This window comes from Lactuca sativa, chromosome 1 (genome assembly GCF_002870075.4).
Source record: "Lactuca sativa cultivar Salinas chromosome 1, Lsat_Salinas_v11, whole genome shotgun sequence".
In the NCBI taxonomy this organism is placed as follows: domain Eukaryota; kingdom Viridiplantae; phylum Streptophyta; class Magnoliopsida; order Asterales; family Asteraceae; genus Lactuca; species Lactuca sativa.
Window position 1 is genome coordinate 232,062,146 of NC_056623.2, and position 11,767 is coordinate 232,073,912.

The window sequence follows — 11,767 nt, forward strand, 5'->3', positions numbered from 1 at the left end:
GGCAGGGAAGTTATAGTTCCGAAAAGGTGAAGGAGGAACCGAAGATAAGTTCAAAGTCAGAAGAATCCAAGAAGGAGTCAAAGATTGGTGGTCACTCAGGTTTTGATTGTCATTATTGTGGAGGAAAGAATCACTTTGCTAAAGACTGCATGCTGAAGAAAAAGGCTGAAAAGGTTGATGAAGAAGATGAGGAAGCGAACCTCCTGAGAAGATTGGAGGAAATCAAGAAAAAGAGATCAGCAGCTAACTATAACACCATGAATACTTTGATTGTATAGGATACAGTTGATAATGATGAATTTGGTGGAGTGCAGGTATGGTCCACAGATTCAGAGGACGAAGAAGAGAGAAACCCGACTCATGGCAAGGCTATGCTGGTGAAAGAAGAATATGTTGCAGGAAGATGTTTGATGGTAACAGAAGGTGTATCATAGATGCGAGGATACACAATAGATGGTGGGCTAGAAGATGAGAAGGAGCGAGAGGACAGGTGTTTCGCTGCAAAACCTGTCAGTGTAAAGATCAACGAATGTGATGAGTTACTTAAGAAGGTACAAAATATTCTCACTTCTCTGAAAACTCCTATTACTAACTATGAAACGGAACTGAATAGCTTAAAATCTAAATTTTCTAGTTTAAGTAGTAGTCTTACCCAAACTCGTGTCACAAACTCTAACCTGACTGATCAAATTAGCAGGATATCATCAAAGAGTGAGAAGAGGAGGATCTGGATTGAGCAGAAGGAGAAAGAGTTAATTAGGTCTAGGGATGAGTTAATATATTTGCAACGAGACAATCTTAAGCTTTTACAACAACGAAATTTTTTTTGTTTGATTGCGAAAAGACTATATTTTAATATCACTCAGTTACATCTCTATTGTGAAATAGGAAAGAAGATACATTGCATGATTTTACCCTTCCTTGAGCTAAAGGAAGATGAAGTCGATGCCGAAGCTTACAACTGTGAAAATGTTGTATCTTCTGACGAAATCTCCCCTGCCTATAAAATCGGTCTTGACAAAATAGAGTCTTACATAAAGTCAAAAGACCATAAGGATATGCTCAAAAATCTGTTAGATGAGAATGATAAATTGAAACTAAGAGCCGAAACTATACAGAAATTTGAGTCGTTGAATGCCAAATTAAGTTCAGAAAATAAAATTAATGTTGAAAATGCATATGAACTTAATGAGGATGATGACATGAGTGAAATATCTGTAGAGGACGTGGTTGACTGTTCTGAATTTGTCAAAACTGAACCCGAAACTAATAAAAATCTGATCTCTAAAAACTCTGTTGAGTTCGCTCACTCATCGACAGACAAGACCAAAATCCTCAAGGCAAAGGATGTTGTATATCAAAAGGTTCAAACCATTCCAAATCAAGTCTGCACAGTTCAAGGAGTCACACCTCAACAAATAGCTGTACTGACAACAATGGTAGAGGAAGATAATGCAAATGGATGTGAGGAGTTCTTCTGGTCAGCACCAATAGATAAAGCTGATGAAACAAAAGGCCTATCTCAGAAAACCTCATAGAGAGTGAAGGGTAGGTATGTGTTGGAACCACTTAATGAACCTACAAGATATGATGTACCAAGCTCAAGTGGTACCAAAACATCTTCGAGCGAACCACTGATAACATCCAGTGAGACATGTTCGTCAAAGAGCGAAAGCCATGCTCAAGTATCGAAGAAAAAGGCCAATATTCATAAAAATCCAAAATAGGTGGTAGAACGAAAACACCAACGCAATCTGAGATACAAGAAGAATCTCTATGAAAGAAAACAGTTTTGGCGATCTCAGAATCCTCATTACGTAAGGTATGAAAAGACACATAAGTCATGAGGAGAACCAAGAAGCAACCGAAAGGAAGGTTTCGGTCCTCAACATGAAAGCAACCAAAAGGTAGGTTTCGTTCCTCGGAATGAATGCAACCGAAAGGAGGGTTTCGGTTCTCAGCAGGTAAGCAAACGAAAGAGAGGTTTCGGTCCTCAACATAATAACAACCGAAAGGATGAGTATAGTCCCAGGTTCAATCAGACAAACCGAAAGGAAGAATGTTCCTGTTCTCAACCAAGGAAGAGCAATAATCAACGATCTAATATTGCTTCTAAACGTTATTTTTCTCATTCTCATTCTAATTCTCATTCTTCAAAAGATTCAAAGGGGAAAGGAAAGCTCTTTCCAGAAGACAACAAATGCCCGAAAGAGATCCAAAAGGATGCAGACGTCAAAATTTCAAATCCTACGTCTAAATCAAATGAATCAAAGTCAAACAAAATCAAAGTTTTTACAATAAAAAGAAAAGATGAAACAACTCTAATAAAAAGAACTTATATGATTGATGTTTCTCTTACTATTCCCTGTCCTGTAAAAGGCTCACAAGGACCCAAGAAACTTTGGGTTCCTAAATCTGCTTGATATTTTGCAGGTTATACGTGATGAGTAGTTTGATGAAGAATGGTACATTGATAGTGGCTACTCGCGTCACATGACAGGACGAAAGGAAGAACTGAGGGAGTTTCGGTCTCTCAAGGATGGTGGAATAGTGAAGTACGAAAACAATTCATCTGGAACTATCAAAGGCTATGGAATGATTACGAATGGTGATTTCTCAATCAAAAAGGTTGCATACATTGAAGGATTGCAACACAACCTCATCAGTGTATCGCAGCTAGTAGTTGGGACTGGATTGAAGGTCTCCTTTGACGATGAAGGCTCAGAGATAGTCGAAAAGAAGTCAAATAACATACTGCTGAAGTCGAAGCGAAAGGGGGAAATGTACCCTTTAAACCTTAATCCAATTCGAGGGAAACTGGCAGTTTGCTTGCTAACGAAAGCACACTCCGATGAAAGTTGGTTATGGCATCGAAGGCTCTCTCGTCTTAATTTCAAAGACATCAACAAGCTGGTACTTGGGGATCACGTTCGAGGTCTTCTGGTTCTCAAATTCAACAAAGAACATCTATGTGCAGCTTGTGAAATGGGAAAGCAAAGTCGACAAATTCATGCTTCTATTATCAACACAAAGGTGATAGAACCATTGGAGTTGTTGCATATCGATCTATGTGGTCCCTCCTCTATTGAAAACATTGGTGGGAACAAGTACATTCTTTTCATAGTAGACGACTTCTCTCGCTTCACATGGGTATTTTTCTTAAATCAAAAATCAGAGGCAAATCCTAAGCTCAAGCTCTTCATAAAGCAAGTAGAGGTTCAACTGCGAAAAGTGGTTCATAACGTAAGAAGCGACAATGGCTTGGAATTCAAGAACAAGGATTTTGAAGATTTTCTGGCTGAGAAGGGAGCGACTCACAGTTTCTCTGCTCCATATACTCCACAACATAATAGAATCGTCAAAAGGTGAAACCGATCTCTTTGTGAAGCAGCTCAAACTATGCTAAGCTTCGCTTCCTTGCCTTTATATTTCTGGGCTGATGCTATTGTTGCTGCATGTTACACTCAGAATAGATCGTATAACAAGCGATTCTCTATCACTCCTTACGAGATGTTGAACAACCGCAAGCCTAATGTGAAGTTCTTTCACGTGTTCAGTTCAAGATGCTTCGTATTCAACTAAAAGGAGAATCGAAACAAGTTTGATGCTAAGGCTGATGAAGGGATCTTTTTGGGCTACTCCTTGCACTCTAAGGCGTATAGAGTTCTGAATAAACACTCAAAGAAGATTGAAGAGACATACTATGTCACTTTTGATGACAATTATGTCAAGAAGTTGAAGACACCCGAAGATGCAATGGAAGAAATCTTTCAAAAGTCCAGTCAAGTCACTGTTCTAATCTCAAATCTTTTTGAGCAATACATGCGTCTCTTTGATGAACCTGAAAAAGCTATCGATTATGAATCCAAGGATGAAGATAACAAAGTCGACAGTTTAAAGCAAATTATTGACGATGTTGCACAGAAGCTGGCAGCTGAACAACCAAAGGCAACCGAAAGGCCTGACTCAAGTGAACCTTTTGGTGACTGTTCTTCTATCCAGGGGGAGGGTTCGTCTCTACCAAATGATCAAGGTTCTTCATTTCAAGGGGATAATTCATCGTCACAATCATCTAGCTCAACCGAAAGTCCAAATGAAGGGGAACGTTCAGATCCAGAAATTGAAATAGTGTCATCATTCGAGGGGGAGAATACAAATGTCAATGATGATGATACATTATTAGAATTGGAAGAAGAAGTCAATGCAGAACTCGATCCCTCTTGTGATCCAAATTACCCTCCTCTCATTAAATGGACCAAAGACCATCCTCAAAGTCAAATCATTGGAGAATCTTCAGAAAAGGTATTAACTCGATCGCAGGTCAAGGCGAAACAAGTTGCACTATTCTCTCAAGTAGAATTTAATTCTTTTGTCTCCAAAGTTGAACCGAAGACCGTGAATTCATCTCTTGACCATTCTGATTGGGTTCAAGCCATGCAAGACGAGCTGAATGAGTTTGAAAGAAACAAAGTATGACGTCTAATTCCAACTCCAAAGGATGCTTCGGTTGTTGGTCTCAAGTGGGTATTCAGAAATAATATGGATAAGGAGGGGAATGTGATTCGTAACAAAGCCCGGTTGGTCGTAAAAGGATACTGCCAAGAGGAAGGTATAGATTATGAAGAGAAATTCCCTCCAGTTGCAAGATTAGAGTTGGTTCGAATCTTTCTTGCTTATGCTGCACACAAAAACTTTGAAGTCTATCAAATGGACGTAAAATGTGCCTTTCTCAACGGAGAACTTGAAGAAACTGTGTACGTTGAGCAACCGACAGGCTTCGTGAACGAGAAGCATCCAGATCACTGCTACATTCTAGACAAAGCAATATATGGCCTGAAGAAGGCTCCCAGAGCATGGTATGAAACTCTCACTCGATTCTTAAAAATGTCCAAATTTAAACAAGGTTCGGTTGACCCAACCTTCTTTCGTAAGAGAGAGGGTAACCAACTTATGATAGTCCAAATTTATGTTGATGACATCATCTTCGGCTCCACGAATCCCAACTTAACAGCTGAATTCAGAAAGTTGATGGAAACTAAATTTGAGATGAGCTCAATGGGTACAATTAACTTTTTCCTTGGCTTAAATATTAGATAGGGACCCGAAGACATTTTTATTAGTCAGCAGGCATATACAAAGACATTGCTTGCTAAGTTTAGCATAATGGGAGACTCCAAAGTAAAAGTTCCTATGGATTTTGGGACTAAGCTTACACCATCTTTGGAAAATCCAGCTGCTGACATGACGCTTTATCGTCAGATGATTGGGTCACTGATGTATCCCACAACCAGTAGGCCAGACATCATGTTCTCAGTCTGCTATTGTGCCCGATTCCAAGCTAACCCACGCGAACCTCACATGCTAGCCATGAAAAACATCTTTTGCTATCTGAAGAGAACTGCCTCTCTCGGTCTATGGTATCCAACCAACTCAGGTTTCTTTGTCCAAGCATTCTCTAATGCTGATTTAGGTGGTTGCGGATTGGATTGTAAAAGCACTACTGGAGGATGCCAATTTCTTGATGGTAAATTGTTAGTTGGCAATTAAAGAAACAAACCTGTGTTTCTCTCTCCACTGTTGAAGCTGAATACATAGCCGCCGCCTCATGCACATCTCAGGTTGTTTGGATAAAAAGTCAACTTAGGGACTATGGGCTGAACATGAAGAAAATCCCACTATATTGCGACTCTGAAAGTGCAATTAGGATTTGTCATAACCCAGTGCAACACTCAAAGAAAAAGCACATAGCACTACGGTATCACTTCATCAAAGATCATGTGGAAGATGGTAACATGGAAATTCACTTCATTAGAACTACTGATCAACTAGCAGATATAATCACTAAGGCTTTACCTGAAGCAAGTTTCAACAAGATCTTACAAGGCCTAGGAATGATGGAAGTAGAATCAATGCCAAAGTCGCCTTCGCTTCATTAAAGGTAAGAAGCGAAATAGAGTGAACGTTCGGTCTATTTCGGGTTCGGTTCACTCAAGAACCAAACGCTCCGTCTATTTCAGGTTCAGTCCTTCTGAACTCGTTCGCTTTTTTTCCATTAAAAGGGATTTTGATTGTATTCTTTTGTACAACTCTTTTACATACTCATTTTTATGTTTTTCTTTTATTTTTTTTTCTTTTCATAAAATCCAAAAATATTTTTCTTTTTTGTTTTATTAAAAATTATCCACAAAATAAAAAAATATTTTTCATTTTATTTTATTTTTCTCATATTTTTCTTTGTATAAATGCTACTCTCGATGGTGAAGCTCAAGCAGGTATCAACTCTTTTCTATGAATTAGTTAAGTGTCCCTAGATGCATGTTGCTGCATGTTGACCAAAGCCTCTACAGATTTTGAGTGAAACATTAATAATGTGATATATACAAATTATGTTTTCCTAAACTAGGTTGTTACCTTCACTCTAATCATGAGGTACCTTACTCTTCTCATATTGAGTTTAGAGTTTTCTGCTTGGCCCTTCTTTTATAGCAGAGGTACATTCGCTTCTTACACCACCTATATCATTTTTCTTCATTATACTTCATGTCACTAATGTAACCCTTGAGACTCTCAGCACTTACCACTGAGGTTTATGGTTACACAAAAGTTTGTGTCAATGATCTTAGTCTCTTGTTACTATGTACTAAGTGAAACCCACAATTTAAAACCCTTAATGCATTGACGGTGAACCATTCCCATGATCTCGATCTCACAAATGAAATCTCTTTTTATTTTGAGCAATCCTTCTGAAATTGTCTATCACCAAGACTCTTCTTCCCCAAGGATCCAGTTAATTTTTTTTTTCTGAGATTTCTCATAAGTCAACAAGTAACTTAATATGTTTCCTACCTACTTGTTTAACAGGCCACATTGGTCTCACAAGTAATTCGTTCTGTTTCAATCTTATATCAAGTATCGAAATCATGAATTGAAGCGAAAGCCACCCTTTATAGCTTTAATTAAAAAGATGCCTTTCAATGCTTCTTAACAAGTACTTGATCATTATTTAACGGGAAGCCACACAAGCACTTTAAAGTGGCTCTTGACTTTGAAGGAAGATATTCATGCCCGGGATCAATCGCTTTATGTCTTAACATACATCACAAGTTCACACAAAATGTTTGCTTTGTTTCTTTATTATTTACACTCTTATACACACACTTTCTAAATTCCAAATTAAAAGCGACGGGTTGATATAACGTTTTTTGGAGTTATTATGGAAATCGAATTTTATTGAAGATTCAACTGATGACTCAGTAGGAATTTTAAACGCTTGACGTTTTGACTAATGGATAAGTTTGGAAGGCGCCACAATTTGAATTGGTCATCATGCGTCATCTCTATTTTATCGGGGTTGCAAGATGTCAAATCACGTTTTTTCAGGAGTCGTTTCCAAGATTTCAGCAATCATCACTTACGATTTTTCTCTCTCCAAGATCGTATATAAGGGCTAATTTCAGTGTGATTGTTCTTTACCACACTTCTATTCTCTAGAGAAAAAGTCGGCGATCAATTTCACACTATTCATCTTCTTCCTCGACAAGCTTCTTCAATGGAAGACTCATCCTCAGTTCAAGAAACTACTGCTCGCTCCACTCTTCTTGCAATCAAGCCCAATCACAACCTGTTGATCGATCTCTCGCCCTTCCTCTACGATACATACATGTATCAAGTGGTGGAATGTCTGAAATATTCTCCACTCACTAAAGCCCTAACCACCGTTGAAGTTGTTCCAATGTCCTGTCTCTCTCAAATCTACTCCACTGCTACGTATGACAAAGGGGCAGACAAAATTTTCTTCGATATTCTTAACCAAAAAGCTTCAATCTCCAAGAATCGTTTTTGCTCTCTTCTAGGGCTTGTATATGAAGACTCCATGGTTTCTCCCGATTCTATTGCCATAGGTCAACTCTTCTCAATGTTCTACAACATGGGTTATACTGAAACCCTAACCACTGTGACCAGGTTCAAAAAGTCCTTCCTCTTCACTCTACTCTTCAAAGGGCTTTCTGAACGAAGTGATGGATCTGACGGTGCGAGCAAGTCCTTCATGACTATACTTTATGGTGTGTATCACGGTCTTAATGTGGATTATGGAATGGTCTTATGACTTCAGCTTATTCAGAGTTTATCATCTTCCTCTCCCTACACATAAATCTCTTGTGCTCGCTTCTGGACTGTTATCACTCGGTTGATAATGGTTCATTTTCATGTTCCTATCATGGCCGACTCCATGCTTTCTTCCATTGCTACGTTTCACACTACCAACATCATTATGACTCATCCTTCAAAATTTGTTTTTGTTGGATCGATTCCTGAGTCGATGTCTGCCTTTGTGCCTCCTTCAAGCACGATTATTCAGGAATACAAGAAGCTTCCCTCCTCTGGGCCAAGGGAACTCACTACCGACATGGTTAAATCAATTGATGATGCAGACAAACCTGCAAAGAGAGGCAAAAAGCACGAAGGGAAAAAGGGAGATAAGGGGGGTCCGGTCTCAAAAGTCCAAACCCCTAGGAAGTGAAAGTCAGAGAAGGCAGCCCCAACTCAACCTAAGCCGAAGAAAGTCAAGAAACCTGCTCGCCGACTAATTCTTCAATCCTCAAGTGATTCTGACTCAGAATATGTGCCGCCTAATCAACCCACACCTCTTCCCAGTCAATCTGACAGTGAAAGCTCAAAGGATTAGGGTTCGGTGCGTGGTGATACACCGCCTCGCTCGCCTACACCAGAGGTACCTGTTCGGTCCCAAGCACCTTCTCCTCCACCTGTTTCTGTTCTTGTCTCCATCCCTCCTAATTTTCCTATCATTACATCTCAACCATCCACTACTATTCCCATTTTTGCACCAATCTTTACTGAAGCTACTACCACCACCACTAGTGGAGTTCGAACCAACGTATCTGATACGGGGGTTCCTTCTTTGGCACCCGAACCCCTAGTCACTATCGAACTTCCAGTTACCACCACACCACCATCACCTATCCCATCTACCGAAACCAACACAATTCTCGGTGGTGAGGACTTGGAGTTTGATTCAACTTACTTCAGTCCTTACCGAGTCCAAAGTGATGATGATGATGATGCTCCAGTTACCAAGCGCCACCTCAAGGCTGTTACTGATAAGCTTGATCAGCTACTTTCTTTCTCCTCCACTGGTGCTTGCTCCAAAGCTGCTCTCAAGGCATTATTCTCTTCGGTTGTTCAAGAGCATGATGCATCTCTCTCTGCTGCAGCAAAGGCTATCGATGCCTCTACATCTCAATGTAAAAAGGCTTCAATTGTTGTTGAGGCCTCGACGATAGAATGCAAAGACGCGACCGCAAAAGTTGAAAAACTAATTTTTGAGGCTCAACTATTCCTCGATTCTTTGCAAGATGCTGCTCAAAAAAACTCTCAGACTGTGAACGCTTCAGTTGATAATCTACAACGTTTGCTCGAAGTTGAAAGGACTAATCTTGAAGTCGCTCTCTAGGCCATTGAAGCTGCCAACAAAAACCTTCATAATCATGTTAATGATCATTTGACTCAACTGGAAGCCGAACTTGCCGTTGAAAATTGGGTTATGGATGAGTTAGACAAGCGTACATCTCAGCTGAAAATTCAAAATCTCAAGCTTCGCACTGCCACCAAAGAGCTTGATGATTTAAAGTTTGAAATAAAGGTTATTCGAAACTTCGTGGGTGACGTTCATTCCATTCTATTACATCTTCTTGACGCCCATGACTCTATTCTGACAATATCCATTAGACACCATTTAGCTGAAAAACTCAGACCTACGTTGGATATCTTGAGTTGGATAGAGGATGTTTCGGTGACTACTGTCCAGCCGAAACAAGGGGGAGAAAAGTAAAAGGAAAAGGTTAATACTCAACCTCCTCCCGAACCCAAATCAATAGCTGCACCGAAGGATAATGTAGCTTCGGGCAGCAAAAGGGATAAGAAGAAGAAGAATATTGGAGAAGATGATGATGATTTTGAAGATATCTTGGGTGAAAATCCCTCTAAGCCTTTTCAGAAAACAAAACTCTCTGACAAGGAGCTTGCAGAAAAGATTGCGAAAGAAACAGCTGAGCTCGAGAAAAAGCTAAGAGAAAAAGAGCTCTTGGAGAAGAAGAAGTCCATTTCTCCAGAGTGGACCATTGATTCGCTCCAGAGAGAAGCTATAGATGAACCGAGTACTCATTGGGCCGAACCTGTTATGTCATTCGGCCTTGAAAACTCGAAGGATGCCCAATTTGATATGCCAATCACTCGAAAGGCATTTATCTTTCATTGCTTCAACTCAACTGCTGTTATTCCCTCTTCGGACCCGCAGGTGGGTCGGGATCTATTGGAGTTTTATTTGGAATTCGCACAACCACAGTACTTGACCTGGAGTTCACAGAAGATTACTACTGTCAAGGTACTGAAGCCTTATTCAGCCAGGAAATTTGTCAATTTAAAGTGACCCGAGGCTCTGAAGGCTCGATTCATAATGTTTCCCAGGCTGATCTACCGAACCTTAACCCTCACGACTGGATACTCCTCAACAACATTCTGATGTCCAATCCTCAGGAGTATCAACCGATTATTGACCACATCAAGCGAATGCTTGTTTGCTACATTCATGAAGTAGCGAAGATGGACCAAGAAATCGCATCTGCCATTCACAAGCGACCAACGATCAAACCAATTGGGAAAACTGGCAATGTGAATGCTATGGTCAAGGGTAAAATTGACCCCCAATTTCATTCAATGATGTTCGTTAGGGGTGAAAATCACAAATGTCTTTTTGCTCTCTGTGATAAGCACCTGTTCTCAACTACTTGCTTGGAGCATATTTTGGAGATCATTCACAGGTGTAATCAGAATTCTGTAGCTGACAAGAAGTTGTTTACTGATATGCTAAGATGGTATATTCAATTTCGACAGACTCTTCTTGCTATCATTCCTTGGCTGTTCAAAGTTGTGAAGACAGTGAAGGCTACTCAACAGAAATAATCTCTCGCCTCATTTGGCGCAAAGGGGGAGATTGTTGGGTTATATAGTGTTGCGTCTTGGGCTCGGTCCTTAGCCCAATTTTGATATCCGGTTTGGGCCTGTCCAACCGTGATTGTTTTTATTCTAGGGTTTTAGTATTTAAGGTGCATGCATGCATGCTTAGTAAGTAACGTTTTATTATTTTCTCATTAACGTATTGTAAACCCTAGCTCGCCTCTACAGTGGAAGTTCTTTATCGAGCTATGCTGAGGCGTAACTATATTTGAATCATACTCTTCAAATTGATTCCATATTGTGTTCTTAATCGTATTGTGATTGAATTGTTTGTTCTTTATCAATATACCTGTGAAAGATCTAAACGATCTAGAGATTTATTCTCATCATGGAGGTTTTATAGGAGCGTTTGGGCTCATTCCGTTATGAGATGGTAGCGATGATGGGAGCTCTCACTTTGATTTTCCATGAGTTTCGGGCATGTGGAGCCCCAAATTTCTTCTGGAAGAAGGACCTGATCGCAAGCAGACATTGGTTAGCGGATGTCGCTAATGCCTTCTGCACTAGCAGTTATCCCGATGGGGAAATGTCAGACTTGCGACCTGTCTTCTAAAAGACAGAGCCCAAGACTTTTAACGTCACAAAAACTACAACAATTTTAAACTTGTTAAAACAATCCATAATCATAAAAATGTTTACAAATCGTTGTTTCCAAAGTGTTTCTCAATATTGGAGTATCTCAAAATAATAAGGCCATGAAATAGGAGGATATGTACGTGTAACGCCCATGTTT